The sequence below is a fragment of the Pogoniulus pusillus genome, chromosome 25, assembly GCF_015220805.1.
Source record: "Pogoniulus pusillus isolate bPogPus1 chromosome 25, bPogPus1.pri, whole genome shotgun sequence".
Taxonomy (NCBI): Eukaryota; Metazoa; Chordata; class Aves; order Piciformes; family Lybiidae; genus Pogoniulus; species Pogoniulus pusillus.
The window spans coordinates 6,226,081-6,246,838 of record NC_087288.1 but is presented as its reverse complement, the minus strand read 5'-3'; the positions used below and the strand labels follow the sequence as shown (position 1 = coordinate 6,246,838).

General features: G+C 45.1%; 1 long non-coding RNA gene across 1 annotated transcript in view; it reads left to right on the top strand.

Moving 5' to 3' along the window:
- The first annotated feature begins 4,991 nt into the window (after positions 1-4,991).
- Positions 4,992-20,758, top strand: part of LOC135186434 (uncharacterized) — a 54,364-nt gene continuing 38,597 nt past the window's right edge. Inside the window, exon 1 of the long non-coding RNA XR_010306862.1 lies at positions 4,992-5,041. This is a non-coding gene — a long non-coding RNA (uncharacterized LOC135186434). The remainder of the gene's footprint in view (positions 5,042-20,758) is intronic.

Genomic DNA, 20,758 nt, shown 5'->3' with positions numbered 1-20,758 from the left:
TCCAACTCCTCCCACTCTATGATTCTCTGATTTTATGATCAAAGGTAATGACTTAACCTTTGATACTTGTGATTAATTTCCTTTCTACCTCTGCATGTTGTGTTAACCAGCTTTGGTGGCTGGTAACAGCAGGGCACTCTTCACCTGCGTGTCCATTCAGACATTCATCAGTAGCTGTATGCTGAAAGGTGGGAGGAGATCAGGTTGGATTTATTCCTCATCTCTTGCTGTTACAAACAGAAGTTCTGCCTTGCTTCCCAGTCAAATCCTAGTTTTGTTTGAATGCAGAATGAACCTAAGGCACAGAGAAGAGCAAAATATGTATTCCAAGGAAGTGTAACACTTCTGAGGGTAACAGATCTAGTACTAAGTATCAAAAAGAATCATAGCTCTGTTGGTTCCATTCAGGAAAAAGGACTTTTGCTTGGAATTATATTCACTTTGAGGGCTTGAAAAGGGATGGGGAACAAATTAAAAAGGTGATAGAGGAAACAAAGCAACTTCTTATAAAGGAACTCTGTGTTTTTATCTTCTTCTTCTCCTTTTGGCTTCTTTTAAAGGCAGACACATGAATCATTTGAACAAGTGACTCTCAGTATGATGATTTTCTGGTGGGTAGGAGGGAGACCCAGAAGAACATGTCCAGTTTTATAGGATCATTGTTAAGTTTGGAAAAGACCTCTTAAGATCATCAAGTCCAACAGTAGAGTATCATAGAATGGTTTAGGTTGGAAGGGACCTCAAAGATCATCCAGTTCCAACTCCCTGGCATTGGCAGGGACACCTCCCACTAGAAGAGGTCGCTCAAGGCCTTATCCAACCTGCCTTTGAACACCTCCAGGGAGGGAGCATCCTTGGGCAACCTGTGCCAGTGTCTCACCACCCTCACTGTAAAGAACCCTTTCCTAACATCTAGTTGTATCTCCCTTCTGCCAGCTTAAACCCATTACCTCTCATCCTGACATTATCAAGTCCAAGTATTTCCAACTGCAGCAAGAAGTCCTTTGAAAACTATGGTGATAATCTTGCACGAATTCCTACTTATGCCTATCTCTTGATCTCTTGATCCTTCTCACCCAGTAGAAGATATTATTAACCCTTTCACTACCATCTGGTTCTGAGTTTCACTACCCAAGGCTCTTTCTGAATGGTGCTTTCTGTAACGAGTGTTCTCATTTTCAAGGTGCTCAGGGTTTCTGTAAGCATCCTCAGTCAGAAAAAAAAATACCAATAAAAAGGGAATACAAGGCCAGGTTGGATGAGGCCTTGGGCAATCATGTCTAGTTGAGAGGTGTCCCTGCCTGTGGCAGGAAGGTTGGAGTAGATGATCTCTGTGGTCCCTTCTAACTTAAGCCATGCTAGGATTCAATGATCTGCCTACACTGTAACAGACTCATTCTCGCTGCTTCATGATTACTGCTTAGTCCTTACCAGATGAGAAATTAGGTCTCTTCAGAGTTACAAGGAGTGCTGACTCCAGCCAGGCTGACTGACTTGGCAAGAGTGCACTTGGGTGAAAGAAGGATACTATTTCCATTTCAATGAGTAGCTGGATGTAGAAGTTGGCAGCCTCCAGGATCTAAGCAGCAGTCATGTATCCTTAAACAAATACTAAATCACTTCTTGTGTGAGTGTAGGATTCTTTGTGTAACCAGTTTGTCTGTTTGCATGAAATCATAGAATCCCTATTCTGCTCTGCTGAGGCTGCACCTTCAATACTGTGTCCAGTTTGGGGCTTCTCAGTTCAAGAGAGACAGATACCTGCTGGAGAAAGTCCACTGGAGGCTATGAGGGTGACTGGGAGAGTGGAACAGTTCTGCTGTGAATAAAAACTGAGAGCCCCGGGGCTGTTTAGTCTGGAGAGGAGAATGCTGAGAGGGAACCTTATCAATGTCTATAAGTATCTGAGGGGTAGGTGTCAAGGTGAAAGTGCCATGCTCTTTTCAGTGATATCCAGTGATAGGATAAAGAGCAAGTGCAAGCTTGAGCAGAGCAGGTTCCACCTCAACATGAGGAGATACTTCATAATAGTGGGAGTGCTGGAGCTCTGAAGCAGGCTGCCCAGAGAGGTTGTGGAGTCTTCTTTTCTGTAGACTTTCCAAAACTGCCTAGATGTGTTCCTGTGTGACCTGCCTGGGGCGATCTTGCTTTGGCAGGGGGATTGGACACGATCTCTGGAGGACCTTTCCAACCCCTACCATTCTGTGGTTCTGTGAGTCATAGGCTGTAAGGGACATTTCATGGTCATGAAACCCAACCCCTTTGCAGAGAGTAGGGACATCTTGTTGTACTGTCTCTTGCAAAGGCTTAGTAATTCTTCTCTTTTTTTTCTCATGGGAATGTATCTATTGTAGCAAAGAATACATTTGCCCTCTTTGTCTTGTTGCTGGGAAATTCACGTTGCCATATAAATATTTATCAGAAGTAGAAAAGCAGCCTTGGTTTAGACCCACACAAATGCAGAGAGGCCAGCTGCACTCTTCAGCAAGAGCTGGTAGCACATGAACCCTCTTTCAATCAAGGCTGATGATTTTATTACCATGTGTGAGATTGTGTGGGAGCTCCACTGGCACAAAACAACACAGCAGAGGAAGGAGAGTTGATTAACAGAGTGTCTTGGCTCAGTGGTTGATACTCTTAACTTACTCCAGCTATTGCATTATTCCAAGCTTCATCCAGCTGGATGACCAGCTGAGATGTTGGTCATCTCTGTGACTCTTGAAATGCTTCACAGGATCACAGGATGTTAGGGGTTGGAAGTGACCTCCTGAGATCTTCAGATCCCAACCTGCCAGAGCAGGATTGTAGAATCTAGTCCGGGTCACACAGGAATGCATCCAGACAGGCTTGAAAGTCTCCAGAGAAGGAGCTTCCACAGCCTCTCTAGGCAGCCTGTTCCAGTGCTCTGTGAGCCTTTTAGTAAAGAAGTACTGCAGCTCCTGTGCTGCAGTTTACATCCACTGTCCTATCACAGGGCACAAGTGAGCAGAGGCTCTCCCTTCCTTCTTGACACCTGGCCCTCAGATAATTATGTATATTTATTAGATCTCCTCTCAGCCTTCCCCTCTCCAGAATAAACAGCCCCAGGTCTCAACCTTTCCTCATAAGGCAGTGTTCCAGTCTCTTAATCATCCTTGTAACAGGATCACAGGATGTTAGGGGTTAGAAGGGACTCCTGGAGATCTTTGGGTTCATTCACAATTCTGAATCACTGCTCTTATCTAATGGGTTAAAGAAACTTGACAGTAGGCTGGCAAATAAGGAGCTGAGAGAGTCATGTATCAACTTGCTGTAATAATCACAGAATCATTAAGGGTGGAAAAAACCTTTAAGGTCATCAATTCCAGCCATAATCTAACTACCATGACCAATAAACCATATCCTGAAGTGTGACCTCTACACTTTTCCTTAAACACTTGCAGGGATAGTGACTCCACCACATCCCTGGGCAGCCTGTTCCTGACCCTGACCACTCTTGCAGCAAAGAATTTTTTTCTAACATCCAGCCTAAACCTTCCTTGGCACAATTTCAGGCTGTTTCCTCTCATCCTATCACTTGTTACCTGGGAGAAGAGACTAACACCAGCCTCACTCCAACCTCTTTTCAGGGAATTGTAGAGAGCAAGGAGGTCTTCCCTCAGCTTTCTCTTCTCAGTTCTACAGACTGAATAATCCTGGGTTCCCCAGTCGCTCCTCATACACTGTGCCCTCCGAACCCTTCACCAGCCTCATTGCTCTTCTCTGGATGACAAAGCTGATGAGGGGCCTGGAACACAAACTCTATGAGGAGAGGCTGAGGGAGTTGGGGTTGTTTAGCCTAGAGAAGAGGAGGCTCCTCAGGGGTGACCTCATTGCTGTCTACAACTACCTGAAGGGAGACTGTAGCCAGGTGGGGTTGGTCTCTTCTGCCAGGCAAGCAGCAACAGAACAAGGGGACACAGTCTCAAGTTGTGCCATGGGGAAGTCTAGGCTGGATGTTAGGAGGAAGGTCTTCACAGAGAGAGTGATTGGCATGGGAATGGGCTGCCAGGGAGGTGGTGGAGTGACTGTCCCTGGAGTTGTTCAAGAAAAACCTGGCTGAGGCACTTAGTGCCATGGTCTGCAAGTGGTCAGGGATTGGAGTAGACTGCCCAAGGAGGTGGTGGAGTCGGCATGCCTGGAGGTATTCCAGTGGCCATGGCACTATGTGACATGATTTAATGGCCATAGTGGTGTTGGGCTGATGCTTTGACAGTTGATTTAGACTTGATCATCTCCAGCGGTGCCTTCCAAGCTCAAACATTCTAGGCTACTATGATTCTGTAATGCTATGATTCTATTACTCTATGATTAGAGGACAGAATGAGGTCACAGAGGGCTGCAGAAGGCTTGCAAGAGCTCTGTGAAGGGCCACGATCTTGGCACACGTACACAGAACTCTGTTACATGATATTTTCTGTTTCAGAGTAACAGGGGTTTGTAGGCAGACCAAAGAAGAGATTCATCTCATTCACCTTTCACCAGCCTTAACGTTTTTTTTTTAGCTTCCTCAATCACCACAAAGTCCCTTTATAATCAAGTGACAGAGAAACATTGGTAGCACTGTTGACAGCCAAGGAGCATACTCAGAGAAGTGTCTGTAGGTTTAGGCAGCATCTTTCATTAAACAAACTAAAAACGTTGCAAAAAGTAAACTAACTTCCAGGGACCAAAAGGAAAGAAAAAGTCTCTTCAAGTTTAAAACAGAAGCTGCAAAACAAAATTTGGGGTACCAGTCCTACAGATAAATGTGCCTATGTGAACCAAAAAGATCTCCATGGACAATGTGAGATTGATAGTGATCTACCTTTGTCCTGGTTTATGGGACAGCCATGGGCTGCAGGCAATCAGCAGCTCTGCCTCAGCCAGCACAGCTGACTGCAGTTGGCTGCAGGTGGGTCCCAGCCCATGAGCACCACAACGACTATAAAGGGGGAAGTGTGGGAGGAGAAGGTTCTTTTGGTAGTCTTGTTGTGCTTTTCCTTCTTGTGCTCTTCAGGGATGCTTTCCTGGATGTGATATGGTGAGTACTACACTGCTGTTGGCTGAATATGCCTCTGCCTGTCATTGTGCAGCCTGATCTAGTCAGAGGTGTCATTGCTGAGTGCAGGAGGCTTGGACAAGTTGACCTATGAGGGTGTCTTCAAACCTGATGCGATCTGTGGCTTGCAGTGGAATGTGAACATGTTTGCTAACAGAGAAATGTTATCCCTCCAGCTCACCACTTGCGTGCTTGGAAAGGTTGTGGTGGCCTGACCACAAATTAACATCCTTTTGAGTGAGGAGCCTCACTTGCTAGTCACTCTTTCCTTTAGCAGTCTCATCCCTCTGCTGATGTTGCTTCTCACCATTGTGAGAAGCTCAATTCTGCTTTCTGTGAGAGCTTGAACTGGCATTGAGGTTTATATACTGGGCAGTGCAAGCCCACATAAGGGACCTAGGTTTACAATTTCCCAATGATAGATTCCTAGAATGGTTTAGGTTGGAAGGGGCCTCAAAGATCATCAAGTTTCATCCTTCTCTCATAGGCAGAGATACCTCCCACTAGAACAGGTTGCTCAAGGCCTCATCTAACCTGGCCTTGAACATCTCTGGGGAGGGAACATCCCCAGCCTCCCTGGGCAACCTGTGCCAGTGTCTCACCACTCTCACTGTAAAGAACTTCTTTCTAATCTCCAGTCTGAATTCTCATCTCCTCAAGCTTCAATCCATCTCTTCTTGTCCTGTCATTACAGGACCTAGTAAATAGTCCCCAGCCCTCCTTCTGTCTAGCATCCTTTATATTGTTTGCATTTGCTTTGAAAAGGAAACAAGAAACACGCAAAAGTAAATTAAAACCCATGTAGTCTTGGGGGAAAGCTCCCCCACAGCTTCTGCAGTGCTTTGGTCTGTGAGGGAGTACTACAGCTGGTGTAAACCTGTGACCTTTCAAGGGGTTTCCACTTGCCACCTGTGTCACTGCCTGGTTTCAGCTGGAAAGGGAGGACACAAGTCTTATTTGCAGCCATTTCCACTTTGTGCTGCTGCTAGTTCTGATCTCAGGGTCAGGGAGCAGTGTGTTTTGCAGTTTAATTCATTGACTATCTGGCTCAAACTCTAGAAAGAAGGGAAATGGGGGGAAAAGGTGGATAGGGAGCACAAGCAGAGGCAATTTAATTCAGTGCCTGGGAAACAGCCAGCTGTTTACCTTTCAGATGCACAAAGTACAGTGCCTATATCCACTTATCACTGTGTGGTGTGCTGGGCTGTTGGTTGTTGTAATGCTTCCAGAAGATGTCTTGGTCTTAACTTGTCTTCTGATGCGCCTTCATGTGCTTGAGAGTGGGTTTAGGTCACTCATGTCAGTGTGGCTGGGATTTGTATAATAGAGGGAGATACTGGGCTGGTAAAACCCAAAATAGGCTTATCAGTGGGCCACAGGTGTGCATGGAGGTGTCATAGATGTGGCATCCAGGGCACAGTGGCACAGCCAAGTGTCTCTTCATGTGGATGTCCTTCTGGGCTGTGTAAATCCAGAAGCTTTTCAAAAAGGGCAGCTGGCCTACATGTCACTGAATGGTCTCTGTCCAGATTTTGTGTCTCTGTCTAGCCTTACAGTCTTTAGTCATCTTCATCTGTGGGTATGGTTGAGCCTTTGTGGTAGTTACTCACACTAATGTGATTTCATAGAAATTGTGACCCAGTGTTCTAGACAAGCAGCTCAGTTTCCAAGTCGTCCTTTGTTCTGGTGACAGCATCAGAATAAAAACTCTTTGATTTATTTTATTTTACCCAAAGATTCTTAAATTCACAGGCTGGTTTGGGTTCCAAGGGACCTTGAAGATGATCCAGTTCCAACCCCTGTGCCATGGTCAGGGACACCTTCCACTAGAATAGGTTGCTCATCCAACCTGGCTTTGAACACCTCCAGGGAGGGGGCATCCAAAACCTCCCTGGGCAACTTGTGCCACTGTCTCACCACCCTCACTGGAAAGAATTTCTTCCTAATCTCCAGTCTCAATCTGCCCTCAAGGTTTAATCCATTCCCTCTTGTTCTATCACTACAAGCCCTTGTGCTCTCCTGTAGCTCTTTCAGGTACTGGAAGGCTGTTCTAAGGTCTCCCTGTAGCCTTCTCTAGGCTAAAGGCTTCCAAGTCTCTGTCAGTCCCCATAAAGAAGGTTCTTCAGCCCTCTGATAGTCTTTGTTATCTCCTCTGGACTTGCTCCAACAGCTCTTTCACTGGAGGCCCTGGAACTGGATGCAGTGCTGCAGGTGGGGTCTCAACAGAGCAGAACAAAGGAGTAGAATCACCTTCCTCATCCTGCTGCTCTCACTGCTTTTGATTAGATCTATGCCACAGCTTGGTTCAGAAGCAGCCAGACATCCAGAGCAGTTATATATTCCCCAGACACCACATCTGTGGCTTGGGGAATTTACTGGGTTTGCTTTCAGCAAGAAAAAAATTACCATCTGGGCAGCTGGTGTCCTTTTCTTCGTGATGCTGTGATGCTCCTGAATGTAAAAGCAGCCTTGATTTTTATGTTTGTGTTACTTGTGGCTCATTCCTTCAGTCATCCAGGTCTGCCTCGTGTCATTATCTACATTTGTTGCTTTTATCATTAATTTGCATGACATAGATAACTTTCTAGAGCTGTAGAATAATCACCCAACCAACAAATTTAATAAAGGAAGGGAAACCCAGACATCTGAGATGTAAAACACCACTACTGACAACACAAATAATATATGGCCTTGACAGGTATTATGGGGTGCATGCAAGTCTTGCTGGCTTTATAGTAGTTTTTTTATGTGGAAGGATTTTACTCTGATTTATCCCTGGAAGTAAACCAAGTATAAAATATAACAACTATAAAATGCTGCATTGTCTGTGCTGTATACACAATATAGACAGTAATTTATTTTGTAGAATCAACCAGGTTGGAAGAGACCTCCAAGATCATCCAGTCCAACCAATCACCCAGCCCTGTCCAGTCAACTAAAGCATGGCACTAGGTGCTTCATCCAGGCTTTTCTTGTATTTACCTGTGTGTACCCCAGATCGAGAACAGTGGTGTCCCTCAGGGGTCAATACTGGGACTGGTGCCCTTTAACATCTTTGTCAGTGACATAGGCAGTGGGACTGAGGCACTCCCAGCAAGTGTGCAGATGACACTGAGCTGTGCTGTGCAGTGCAGTAGATACACTGGAGGGAAAGGATCCACCCAGAGGGACCTGGACAGGCTGGAGAGGTGAGCCTGAGACAACCTTATGAAGTTCAGTGATGCCAAGTGCAAGGTCCTGCACCTGGTCTGGGGCAACCCCAAACATAAATCCAGGCTGGTTAGGCAGTGGATCCACAGCAGCCTGGAGGAGAAGGACTCGGGGGGGTGTCAGAAGGTGACAAACTCCCCATGAGGCAGCAATGGTTGCTGGCAGCCCAGAAGGCAGCTGTGTGCTGGGCTGCATCCAAAGCAGGGAGAGCAGCAGCACAGGGAGGAGATTCTGTCCTTCTGCTCTGCTGAGACCCCACCTGCAGCACTGCCTCCACTTCTGATGCCCTTAGCATAAGAGGGATATGGAACTGCTGGAGTGGATGCAGAGGAGGCCATGAAGATGATCAGAGGGCTGGAGAACCTCCCCTATGGGGACAAGCTATGAGGGTTGAGGCTGTTCAGCCTAGGGAAGGGAAGGCTCTGAGGAGACCTTAGAGCAGCCTTCCAGTGCCTAAAAAGGGCTACAGAAGAGCCAGAAAGGGACTTTTGACAAGGGCTTGTAGTCACAGGATGAGAGGCAATGGCTTGGAGCATGAGGGTGGGAGATCGAGACTGGAGATGAGGATGAAATTGTTTCCAGTGAAGGTGGTGAGACACTAGAACAGGTTACCCAGGGAAGTCATGGATGCCCCCTCCCTGGAAGTGTTCAAGGCCAGGTTGGATGAGACCTTGAGCAACCTGGGCTAGTGGAAGGTGTTGCTTCCTGTGGCAACAGGGGAGGAACTGGGATGATCTGTAAGGTCCCATCCAACCCAAACCATTCTATGAACCTACGAACAGTAAAATTGATCAGTTAAAGGTAAACTTAAATAAGTTGGGAATCCTGTATTAAACAGTGTTTTTAATTAGAATAAGGAATTGTAGTCTAATTTTTTGCTTTTGATCATCTTGCTTTCATTGTGTGTTAATCAGTGCAGGCAGCATAGCTGAGAAGGATGAGCAACTGTTAAAAAGTGGAGGGGGGGGATAAAAAGACACTGAAGAGATTTCTTTTCCTCCTGTAAGTAAAGAAGCATGTGATATAACTAACTAGAGGGTAGATCTAAACTGAAAATTATAGCACTGAAAGCTATGAATATGAAAACTGCAAATGCTTCTTTTATTCCTTTGGGGTTTAAATGAGAAATTTATACTTTAGAACTTCAAAAAAACCCTTCTCTGTTGTGTTGAATTCATTCCCAGCTCACAGAATCACAAAGTGGTAGTGGTTGGGAGGGACCTCCAGAGATCATCTAGTCCAACCTCCCCTGCCAAAGCAGGAATACCTGGATCAGGTTGCACAAGGGAGTGTCCAGGTGGGTTTGAAATTCTTCAAAGGAGATTCCACAGCCCTTAAAATATTTCTTTTCCTGACATGTGGAATTTGGTAACAAATATTAGGTCTAGCCATAATTAATAAAACTTCTTTTCTCCTAGTAACTAAATAGCAATTAGTAGAGCAAGACTCACAGACCTGGTTTATTGCTGGTTATGCTATCATAGAGTCAAACAAAACATCCAGTTGGAAGAGACCTCCAGGATGGTTCAGTTCAACCTGTGACCCAGCACTGAAAGTCAGTGCTAAACCATGCCAGGTTCACACAGTGCTTGAATCCTTCCAGGCAGAGCATTGAGAATCCTTGCAGTGAAGAAATTTCCTAACATCCAGCCTCAACCTCCTGTGGAGCAGCTTGAAACCATTTCCTCTGGACCTATTGCTTGCCACCAAGGAGCAGAGGCTGCCCTCTCCTCATCCCAACCTCCCTTCAGGGACTTGTAGAGAGCAATGAAGTTTCCCCTCAGCCTCCTCCAGACTGAACATCCCCAGCTCCCTCAGCCCCTCTTTTCAGGCCAGGTGCTCAAGGCCCTTCTCCAGCCTCGTTTCCCTTTTCTGCATGCATTTCACCCCTCCAGCGTCCCTCTTGTAGTGAGGGGCCCAGAGCTGAACACAGCACTCAAGGTGTGGCCTCACTAGTGGCACAGGAAGATGGTCACCTCCTCATCCCTCCTGGCCACAGTGTTTCTAATCCAAGCCAGGATGCCGTTGGTGTTCTTGGCCACCTGGGCACTGCTGATTCATGTTTAATGAACTGTGAATCAGAGCACACAACTCTCTGTGATTGCAAGACTCCTATGAGGGGGAAAAGTGGTTTGCTTTAGTTAGAACAAAGGGATAAAATACTATCAAATAATGGTAAGGTCATCACATGATGCCATGAGGACTATTACAAGTGTCATCTGGAAACGTTACTTTTCCCAGTTCATGTGCTTCATTGTACACTTTTTCATGACAGCCTAGTTGATGAACACAAGGCAGGCAGAGTATGCTGGGGCTTTGGCTTCAGCTGAAATCAAACAGATCAACCTCCTCAAACTGCTTTTAAGAAGTTCTTCAAGTTTCCTATTCTGTAGAGAGCAGAAATCAGTAATGCCAGACATCTAGGAAAAGGGCTTCACTTGTACTGAGCAGTTAGAATAACCATGACAGTGCTTATTCAGATGGCTGAAAGTGAGCCAGCAGGGTGCTCAGGTGGCCAAGGAGGCCAGCAGCACCCTGACCTGGATCTGCAACAGTGTGGCCAGCAGTAGGGCAGTGATTGTACCTCTGTGCTGAGTACTGGTGAGACTACACCTCAAATACTAGAGTCAGTTCCGAGCCACTTAGTCCACAAAGGACACTGAGGTGATGGAGTGTGTCCAGAGAAGGGCAACAAAGAGGTTAAAGGGTCTGGAGAGCAGGGCTGGTGAGGAGTAGCTGAGAGAAGTGGAGTTTTGTTCAGTCTGGAGAAGGGGAGACTTAGGGTAGCTCTCCTTGTGCTCTACAGCTCCCAGAAAGGAGCTTGTAGCCAGGTGGGTGTTGGTCTCTTCTCCCAGATGATAGAATGAGAGGAAATGGCCTGAAATTGTGCCAGGGAAGGCTTAGGTTGGAGATTAGGAAAAAGGTTACCTGCTGTGAGAGTGGTCAGAGATTGGAATGGGCTGCCCAGGATGGTGGTGGGGTCACCATCTCTGGAGGTGTCCAAGAAATGTGTGGACATGGCACTTGAAGACATGGTTTAATGGCCATGTGTTGGGTTGATGATTTGATTCTGATCTCGGTGGACTTTTCCCACTGAAACAGTTCTATGACTCTAAAGTGAAAGACCAAAGTTAAGTAAAGGAATGTCAATAAAATCAAAACATAAAAATCTCTATTCAAAAAGAAAATACTTTTTGCAAGATGAATTCCAAGTTGCTGCTTTCAGTTAGAGGAGTTGCAGTGGCATCACAAGGTACAGGGTGCCACTTTGCTCAGTGGAACTTAACATGGGCAATTTGAGTTTTTAACTGCAAAATAATTAGTGGGAATTTCGTGAGCTGTGCATAAGTGGAATGCTCAAAAACTCTTTTAAAAGCTAGCCAGTGGTCTTTATTGCAATGCCAGGCTTTAGAGACAGTGTTTAAAGCCAAATTCACTGGGCTTGTCTTTACACAACATTAGAACAGTGCTCACCAGAGAAGATTTGAGTGTGTTTGAAGAGGGCCCTGAAATATGATTTTTTTCAGTAGCCCTGCATCTTCTGGCCTTATAACATTGCTCTGAAAGATAATCACACAATCACACAAACATTTAGGTTGGAAAAGCCCCTCAGGATCGCCAAGTCCAACCAAGAACCCTACTCTACAAGATTCACCCTAAACCACATACCCAAACACCACATCCAAACAACTTTTAACCTGAACACATCCAGAGTTGGTGACCAAACCACTTATCTGGGCAGCTGATCACTCTTGATGGAGTTTTTTCTTTCCTAATGCTCAGTCTAAACCTACCCAGACACAGCTTGAGGCCATTCCTTCTTCTTCTATCACTATTTACCTGTGAGAATAGACCAGCACCAACCTCTCCACAGTGTCCTTGTAGACAGCGATGAGATCCTCCTCAGCCTCCTCCTTTTCAAACTACCCATCCTCAGCTCCCTCAATTGCTCTTCATCAGATATGTTCTCCAGGCCCTTCCTCAGCTCTGTTGCCGCCTTCTGCCCTTGCTCCAGCACCTCCACATCCCTTTTGTAACGGGGTGCCCAAAACTGAACACAGTACTCGAGGTGTGGTCTCACCAGAGCTGAGTAGGAGGGGACAATCACCTCCCTGCTCCTGCTGGACACAACTGCTCTCAGGTACATGAACAAATAGCAGGGGCTGCATGTTTTTCTCTTGGGAATTTGCCTCACAGTCAATCAAGTGGAGTCATTTGTGACCATACAGTTTATACAGCTTCACAGGTTGCAAGGGACTCTCAAAGGTCATCTTGTTCCACCCCCCAGCACTCAGCAGGGACACCTCCAACTGGAGCAGGCTGTCCTGGGAAATATCAAGGCTGATCTTGGAATGTCTCCTGGGATGGGGCCTCAGTGATGTTCCAGTATTTCATCACTCTCCTTGTGCAGAACTTCCTCCTGATGTCCACCCTAAGCCTCTCCTTCTCCTGTTTTGAATCATTGCCCTTTGTCCTGTTTCTACAAGCCCTTCCCCAGTTGCCCACAAGCTTTTAAATGGCAGTCAGCCAGGAATCCAACATGCTTTGTGCATTCCGTGCCCACTGGGATTGGGAAAGCTGCAGCATCCCTTTTGCAGCCACGGTTTATCTCGGGTATAACAAGAGTTTGCAGTAGCTCATCTGCAGCTTTTTGCTCTTAAAACTCAGAAATGTCAGCAATAGGTAGTGCTAACATCTGGAACCCCTTTGCTTCTGCTACGAGAATCAATGTGGTGCTTGGCAAAAAGCAACATTCAGCAAAATGCTTTCTGGAAATTAATATCCCCAAATTTCTGGAAATGAATATCATAAATTTCCATTATTAAGACCATAAAATTCCAATATTTCTATTCAGAGAGGCTGTGGAGTCTCCTGTGGAGATCTTCAAAACCTACCTGGGTGCATTCCTGTGTGACTTGCCCTAAATGGTCCTGCTTTGCAGAGAGGTTTGGACTTGATCTCTGGAGGTCCCTTCCAACCCCTACTGTTCTGTGTTTCTAAGTAGTAAATTGAGGGGGGGGGAAAATGTGTAATTTCACTTAAAAATACATGTAGGGAAGTATAAATTATCCAGGCAAGTGCTTGGTGAAGTGCAGTGCACTTGACATGTTTTATTGTTTTAATATGTTTTTAATAGGATGCTTTTACCATTTTTCTTCTTATTCACCGAGTTATTATTAGGCAACTGCAATTAATAATTTAAAGGGGACTGTGCTGGCTTTTAGCACATTTCTATGGCTCCCTCAACAGTAATGAGACCTAAAAACATGCTCTATCTTCTGATATCTGGTTCATAGTGTGGATCTTAGGTTGCTTTCTGTAAGCTTTTAGATAGGAATTGCTCTCCACATGATTTTTATGCCTGCCAGGAGGACTTCATGGACTTCAGAAGTGGGCCAGTGCCACCTGCTTCAAAAAGTTGAAGTGCAAGGGCCTGCATCTGGGTCAGGGCAATTCCAGGCACAAAGCCTTGATCCAGCCTGCCCTTTGGAGCTCTGCTTGAGTTTGCACTTAAGGTGACAAACCAAGCTGATTAAAAAGGTTGATTTTTTTTGTCATTTGGAAGAAGAGTGCTCAAAAATGAGCTGTTTCTGCAGCTTTAGTCTGGCTTTCCTTTTTCTGGAAGTCCACTTAGCTTTGAAAACATGCTGCACAGCAAATACCTTCAGGATTGTCCTCTCGCTGCTTGGACAGTCTTCAGGCCACACCTGCCATTTCTGTAGGGGTCTCAGAGGTCAGATTTTTACATGGCTCAGAGTGTTCATCTTTGATCCTTTTCTCTCTCTTTTCAGCAACCTCTCACTAGTATGACTTTGAGACCACACTTCAGGCTCAGAAGGACAAAAAACACAAAACATCAGAGGGTACTCTTGTATTTCTCCTGCCTTTCAGCAGTATGCATGGCAAGGAGCAGTGGCTAGGCTGCAAATGCTGAGAAACAACTCAAATACATGCAGGCTGGCAGCTTGCAAGTGAATTCAGCAGTAATAAGACAGTGCTACTCCTTCTGAACAGATGACAAGTTTGCCTTTTTCCTGTGAGTTTAGAGGATTCAGGAATACCCTGTCCCCTCCATGGAGCTGAATGATGACTTAATTGTTCTTACAAATGACAGCTTTACTTGGCTGTGAGTTTATGAGGCAGTAAATTTGCCTCATAACTTGCAGCATTTACCCAGCACATCACTATGATGCTGTGAGCTATTTATTATTGAGCATGTGGAGGGAAGCGAAATCATTGTGAGCACTAAGAGCAGACATACTATGATGGAAAACAAAATATTCTTCCACTAGCATCCTTGTGGTCTCTTATTCCCTTCCCAATTCCTTGCACATATAAATTCATTGATATCAGTGGGACTTTAGAGTGCTTAAGTGTCAGTGGGAGATAGCAAAATAGCACATGGAACCTAGGAATATTCATGGAGCTTTGGAATATGATTTACTGGGCAGGGTGGTGTTGGTTTGGTGGTTGAATTTTGTGATCTTAGAGGGCTTTTCCAGACTTACTGATTTTATGGTTCTAATTTAGTCTGTTGGCTGAATATTTACAATCACAAAACCATTAAGGTTGGAGAAGATCTTTAAGGTCAGGTCAAGCTGTAACCCAACTACCGTGACCCCTAAACTGTATCCTGAAGCACCACATCTACATGCTCACTGAAGAGCATCAGGGGTGGTGACTCCACCACCTCCCTCGGCAGCCTGTTCCACTGCCTGACTACTCTTTCAGGGAAGATGTTTTTCCTAATGTCCAACCTAAAGCCCCCCTGGTACAACTTAAGCCCATTTCCCTTTGTGCTATGCTGGCAAAGCTCAAAGAAAGGGCAAATTAATGTGTATGGTGGCCCTGAACTGGTCTGACGAGACATGCAGCCAAAATGTAGATGTATGGGTAAGTCAGGCTTTATATATGTAAAATACATCTAACAATACTTTCCATGAGCTTCCAGAGACCTGGAACTTGCTTAATGCAAGAACATTGGGGATCAGGTATGGCCTGGATTAGAAATGATGCCTTTTATTTATTCTACCTTCATATGCCATCTGTCACACTTGTAACACTTAAAGTGTTTATCCATTTTACTGCTTGCAAATATTTATATCGTAAATATCATTGTTGCCAGTAATTTCATGGGCTAGTGCCTGAGTTGTGTGTAAACAAAGATGTGTTCTGGGGTTAAATCACTGCTCTGCATTGTATACATGACATGCACAGTCCTCCTCAGTGGTCTAAATGTATGCTAATGCTAAGCAAAGTATGGAAATCAATCCCATGAACTCTCTTTTCTCCAGGCTGAACAGCTCCAATTCTTTCAGCCTGTCTTCACAGGAGAGGTGCTCCAGCTCTCTGGTTATCTTGGTGGCCTCCTCTGAACCCTCTCCATCAGGTTCATGTCCCTGCTGTGTTGGGGACCTGTTATAGATGGAGTCAAACCTAGTGCTGTTCTCCATGCCATGCTGCAGTCATGCCAGCTTTAAACAGTGAAGGTGCTAACTGGAGCCAAGTATGATGTGGCTCAAAGTCAAGACGGTGATATCTGTCTCAACCCTGAGTGTTGTGTGTTACTCTTCCCCTCACTTGTGTTGGAAGGTGGGGAGGGCAGGCAGGTTAGCCTTTCAGCTAAACCATTACAGGCCCCCACAGCTGGGCACAACACTCCAGGTGAGGTCTCCTCAGAGCAGAGGGGCAGAATTCCCTCTCTCCATCTCTGGCTGTGCTGCTTTTGGTGCAACCCAGGCTGCCATTGGCTCATGTCCAGCTTCTCATCCACCAGTACCCCCAAGTCCTTTTTTGCAGGGCTGCTCTCAGTTCTGCCACCCTTGCAAAATTAAAGCACACAGTCACTAAGTAATAGCAGGTTTTGACTTGGGTGCTTCAAAATAAGACTGTGCAGACAACTGTGCATACAGCTGAGGTTAAATCCGAGTTTCTTACCCTTTGTTTCTTTGGTGAATTTCTTCACAGTCATAACTCTGGCAGTCACCAAACATTGTCTGAGACAGGAAAACCAAAAGAAAAAAATCTGGGTAGCCAGTGAATGTGTCACAGCATGATTTGAAACACTCTTTATAGAGGGATGCATCCTGATATTTTAATTATCCTTTCTGGTAATGTAATCAAAAGCTAATTATGATTCATAGTTATTTGCAGTATTACACTGTGGAAATGAATTGAGGTGGGGAAAATGAGGGCATAAAAAAACCCACCCTAGTCTCATCTGCTAAATCTCTGATGGAGCTTTCCTTTTGATGGATGGAGGCTAACTGCCAGTCCTTCATTTCGGTGCTATCATTGTCATTCTATCATTCCTCTTCTATTTAATCTAATGAAGGTTATTCTTTAAGAAAAGGTCTGGACAGATTTGGACTGAATCACTTTGAATGGCTGCTTTTACAGCCTGCTTTTCAGCTGCAGTCACACAGAAACACAAAATGTTAGGGCTGGAAAGGACCTCCAGAGATTATCATGCCCAAACTCCCTGCCGCAGCAGGGTTACTCAGGGATGCATCCAGGTGGGTTTTGAAAGTCTCCAGAGGAAACTCCACAACTTCTCTGGCAGTCTGCTCCAGGGCTTCAGCACCCTCACCATAAAGAAGTGTTGCCTCAGGTTGAGGTGGAACCTCCTGTGTTCCAGCTTGTACTTGTTGTTCCTTGTCCTGTGACTGAATAGCACCAAAGAAAGCCTGGCACCTTCATCCTGACACCCACTTCTCATGTATTTGTAGACATTGATCAGATCCCCTCTCAGCCTTCTCCTCTCCAGGCTAAACAGCCCCAGGTCTCTCAGTTTTTCTTCACAGCAGAGATGTTCCAGTCCCCCAGTCATCCTCACAGCCTCCATTGGACTCTCTTCAGCAGGTCCCTGCCTCTCTTGAGCTGGGAAGCCCAAAACTGGACACAGTATTGCAGGTATGGTCCTACCAGAGCAGAGTAGATGATCAGGAGTCACAAACACATTGCAGTGGCTATTGCTGTTTTGTATAGCTTCAGGTACTGTCCCCCATGAGTTAACTACAATGTAGAAAGAAATTCCTTGTCCTGTATTTCATGACCTCTTCTCTGCAGACCTTGCCTACTTGCTGAGAGCTTCAGCTAGCAGTCACTGAGCTCAGTGTTATGTTTTCAAGCCTCTACAAATGCTTTCATTATTGGTGTTTGCATCCCTGTTGGGAAGCAGGTTCTGTTCAAGATTTAACATGCAGTGTCTGAAGTATAAAATCACCACACTCAGTGGGACTTGACTGCTCTTGTGGCTGTTTTGGTTGCATGAGTTCAAAGAAGAAAAGCAGCTGCCATTATTAGAGGATTGTGGCCAGCAGGGCAAGAGAGGAGGTTCTGCCCCTTGACTCTGCTCTACTGAGACCACACCTCCAATCCTGCATCCAGCTCTGGTATCCCCAGCATAAGAAGGACACAGAGCTGCTGGAGTGAGTCCAGAAGAGGCCACAAAGCTGACCCAGGGGCTGGAGCACCTCTGCTATGAGGATAGGCTGAGGGAGCTGGGGCTGTTGAGCCTGGAGAAGAGAAGGCACTGGGAGGACCTTAGAGCTGCCTTCCAATACCTGAAAGGATCCTACAGGAAGGCTGCAGAGGGACTTTTCTTGAGGATGTCTAGAGACAGGAGAAGGGGGAATGGTTTGAAGCTGAGGGAGAGCAGGGTTGGACTGGGTCTTGGGAAGAAGCTCTTCAATAAGAGAGTGGTGAGATAGCAGAACAGGTTTTCCAGGGAGATTGTGGATGTATCTTCCCTGGGGCTGTTCAAGGCCAGGTTAGAGGCCTTGGGCAGCTAAGTTGAGTTGAGATGTGTTTCTGCTCATGGTGGGAAGATTGGAGTTGATGATCTCTGAAAGTCCTTTCTAACCTAATCTGTTCTATGGTCGTGAATATCTGGATACAGTCATAAATTTTTGGTTGAAGTGCTTTCAGCTGTGCTTTTGCTAGGTTTAGAAACATGTAATAAGATGTTTAGAAACATCTAATAAGATCTCTTCTTTAGAAACAGCTAATAAGACCTCGTTTTGAGCTTTTCAGTTGTAAATTTCCCTGAGCTGGCTTTCAAAACTTTTCTGTGTTTTAAGGACCTTTGCTACCTTGTGCTCACTAAAGGGTTAAATTAAGTAATCAATAAAATCTGTCCTAAAGACACAACTCCTAGTGCAGAAAACTCTCTCCTCTTTGAGAAACATGACAAGGAGCTAAGGTATAAGTATTTTAGCAAGTGAGTTACAGACTGTTTCATAGTGAAGTCTGTCCAGCTACTTCTGGTCAGTCCATCTCTGCATTGCAGGAGGAATATAAAATGCAGTTTAGGTGACACACAACTCAGAGCCATGAATAGTTATTTTCTATGCTTTGTATTTCTTCTGAAACAGAGCTGTAGTCAGAAGCTGCAAATAGGAAGTCTAAGCAGACTCTAGCTTCCAGCTATGCTGTGCAACTCCTTATTCCCCACCAAAAATTACAAGTATTGCCTAATCCAATGCAAATTTAGGATTCCAGTCCACATCTTTGGCAGTAGAGATAATATTCTGCTTTCTGTTGAAATATTAAAGCAGTAGTTTTAGTCAAAGAATCTAGAAATATTTTTTTTCTATTATTAAACAGGTTTTAGGGCACTCTTTGAATGAAGGTATTAAAAATATTGCAGTCTCTGAGAGTGTATCTTCAGCAGTGAGATCTCATGGTTTAAATCAAAGTCAAAAATAGAAGGGGGGTAGGGTGGGTGGAATCTGACTCCTAGGTTCTTCAGGCATGGAGACAATGCTAATGTGTCCTATATTTAAGTTCCTAAACAGCAATAACATTTCCATTACTTTTTAACTTGCTCAGTCCAAGACTTTACCCTCTTACTGAGACTCGGGTTGAATTTGGAGACTGTTTACAGGAAAAGATCTGATTTGAAATTCACAGATTCACTTACAGAATGGTTTGGATTGGAAGGGACCTTAAAGATCATCCAGTTCTAACCCCACTGCCATGGGCAGGGACACCTGCCACTAGAGCAGGTTGCTCAGGGCCTCATCCAACCTGACTTTCAACACCTCCAGGGAGGGAGCATCCACAATCTCCCTGGACAACCTGTTCCAGTGTCTCACCACCCTCACTGGAAACAATTTCTTCCTAATCTCCAGTCTAGTTCTGCCCTCTTCAAGATTGAATCCGTTCCCTCTCATTCTGTGATGGCGAGCTCTTGTCAGTAGTCCCTTCCCAGCTCTCCTGTAGCCCCCTTTAGGTACTGTGAGGCAGCTATAAATTCTCCCTAGAGCCTTCTTCAGGCTGAACAACCTCGGCTCTCACCCTGATCATCTTTGCAGTCTCCTCTGGACCTGCTCTAGCAGTTCCATGTTCTTCTTGTGCTGGAGGTAGGAGAACTGGATGCGGTTCTCCAGATGGGGTCTCAGCAGAGGGACAGAATCCCCTTCCTGTCCTGCTGCTCTTCCCTTCCAGTCCCTAGCATTCTGTGTCTATTAATTGGATGTTCTATTTGTGCTCTCTGCATTATATAATTACTATTATATATATACACATATCATTATTATATAATCATAAATTGCATTGTAAATTTCTTGTGTGTCTTGTTAGAGACAAACTCTTGTTGGAAACATATTCTGTTTAGAGATAATCTTCTTCACATTGCCCATTTCCCTTCTGCTGTTGTTTTGAAAGTAACTTGTCCTGGCACAAAACATTTTCATAATCTAGGTGACTTATTTTACAGCTACTGTTTGTTTGTTGTTTATTTGATTTTTTTCTTCCCCTTCCAGTGTGTTTTCTTCTGAAGCCAGGATATAAAAGCAATCACTTAAATTAGTGGCATTTATAAATAGCTGTGCATGACATCCTTCCTTCTGTGTTATGGAAATAGAACCCCCCTGGAACTTAACTCCTATAGAAATACTAACTGCTGTAGAAACCCCACAGAAAGAGGCAGGTGCCTGCTGTAGCCCTCTGCAGAGCCCACAGAAATTAAATGCCTGGTGCCTGCAGCCACTGCCACAAGCCTTTGTGCTCCACATGTTGGCATCCTGTCATTGGGCAGTGAAAACTTTGATTTGCTAGCACTTAGCTTGTGAAGTTGATTTCTGCAACTCAAACATCAAGGTCATGATACTTCAGGCGTCTTTGGACACTGCTTCAGTCAAGTATGGATTTTGTACTTCACTCAGATGTCTTGGTGGTTATTGACTCCTTTCCTGCCTGCTTCAGTGACAGGCGGTTGGTCTGCTTCTCTCATTCTTTCATCTTGAATGAATCTTAGGCTCAGGTAGGGACTCCTTGCTCCAGGGAGGTGTGAGCACAACTTTGTCCCTGCTGGCCCGTGGAGAAAAGGAAGACAATGATTAGAAGTACACAGCTCTACAAGTCACAGTGGCCTCTTTGAAAGTTTCTTAGACTGCCATTGGACTTTTTTTTTGCCTTAGGGTAAAATCTAGTACTAAACGAAAAGAACACCACCAAATCTCTGCTCTTTGATAAGGCTCTGTA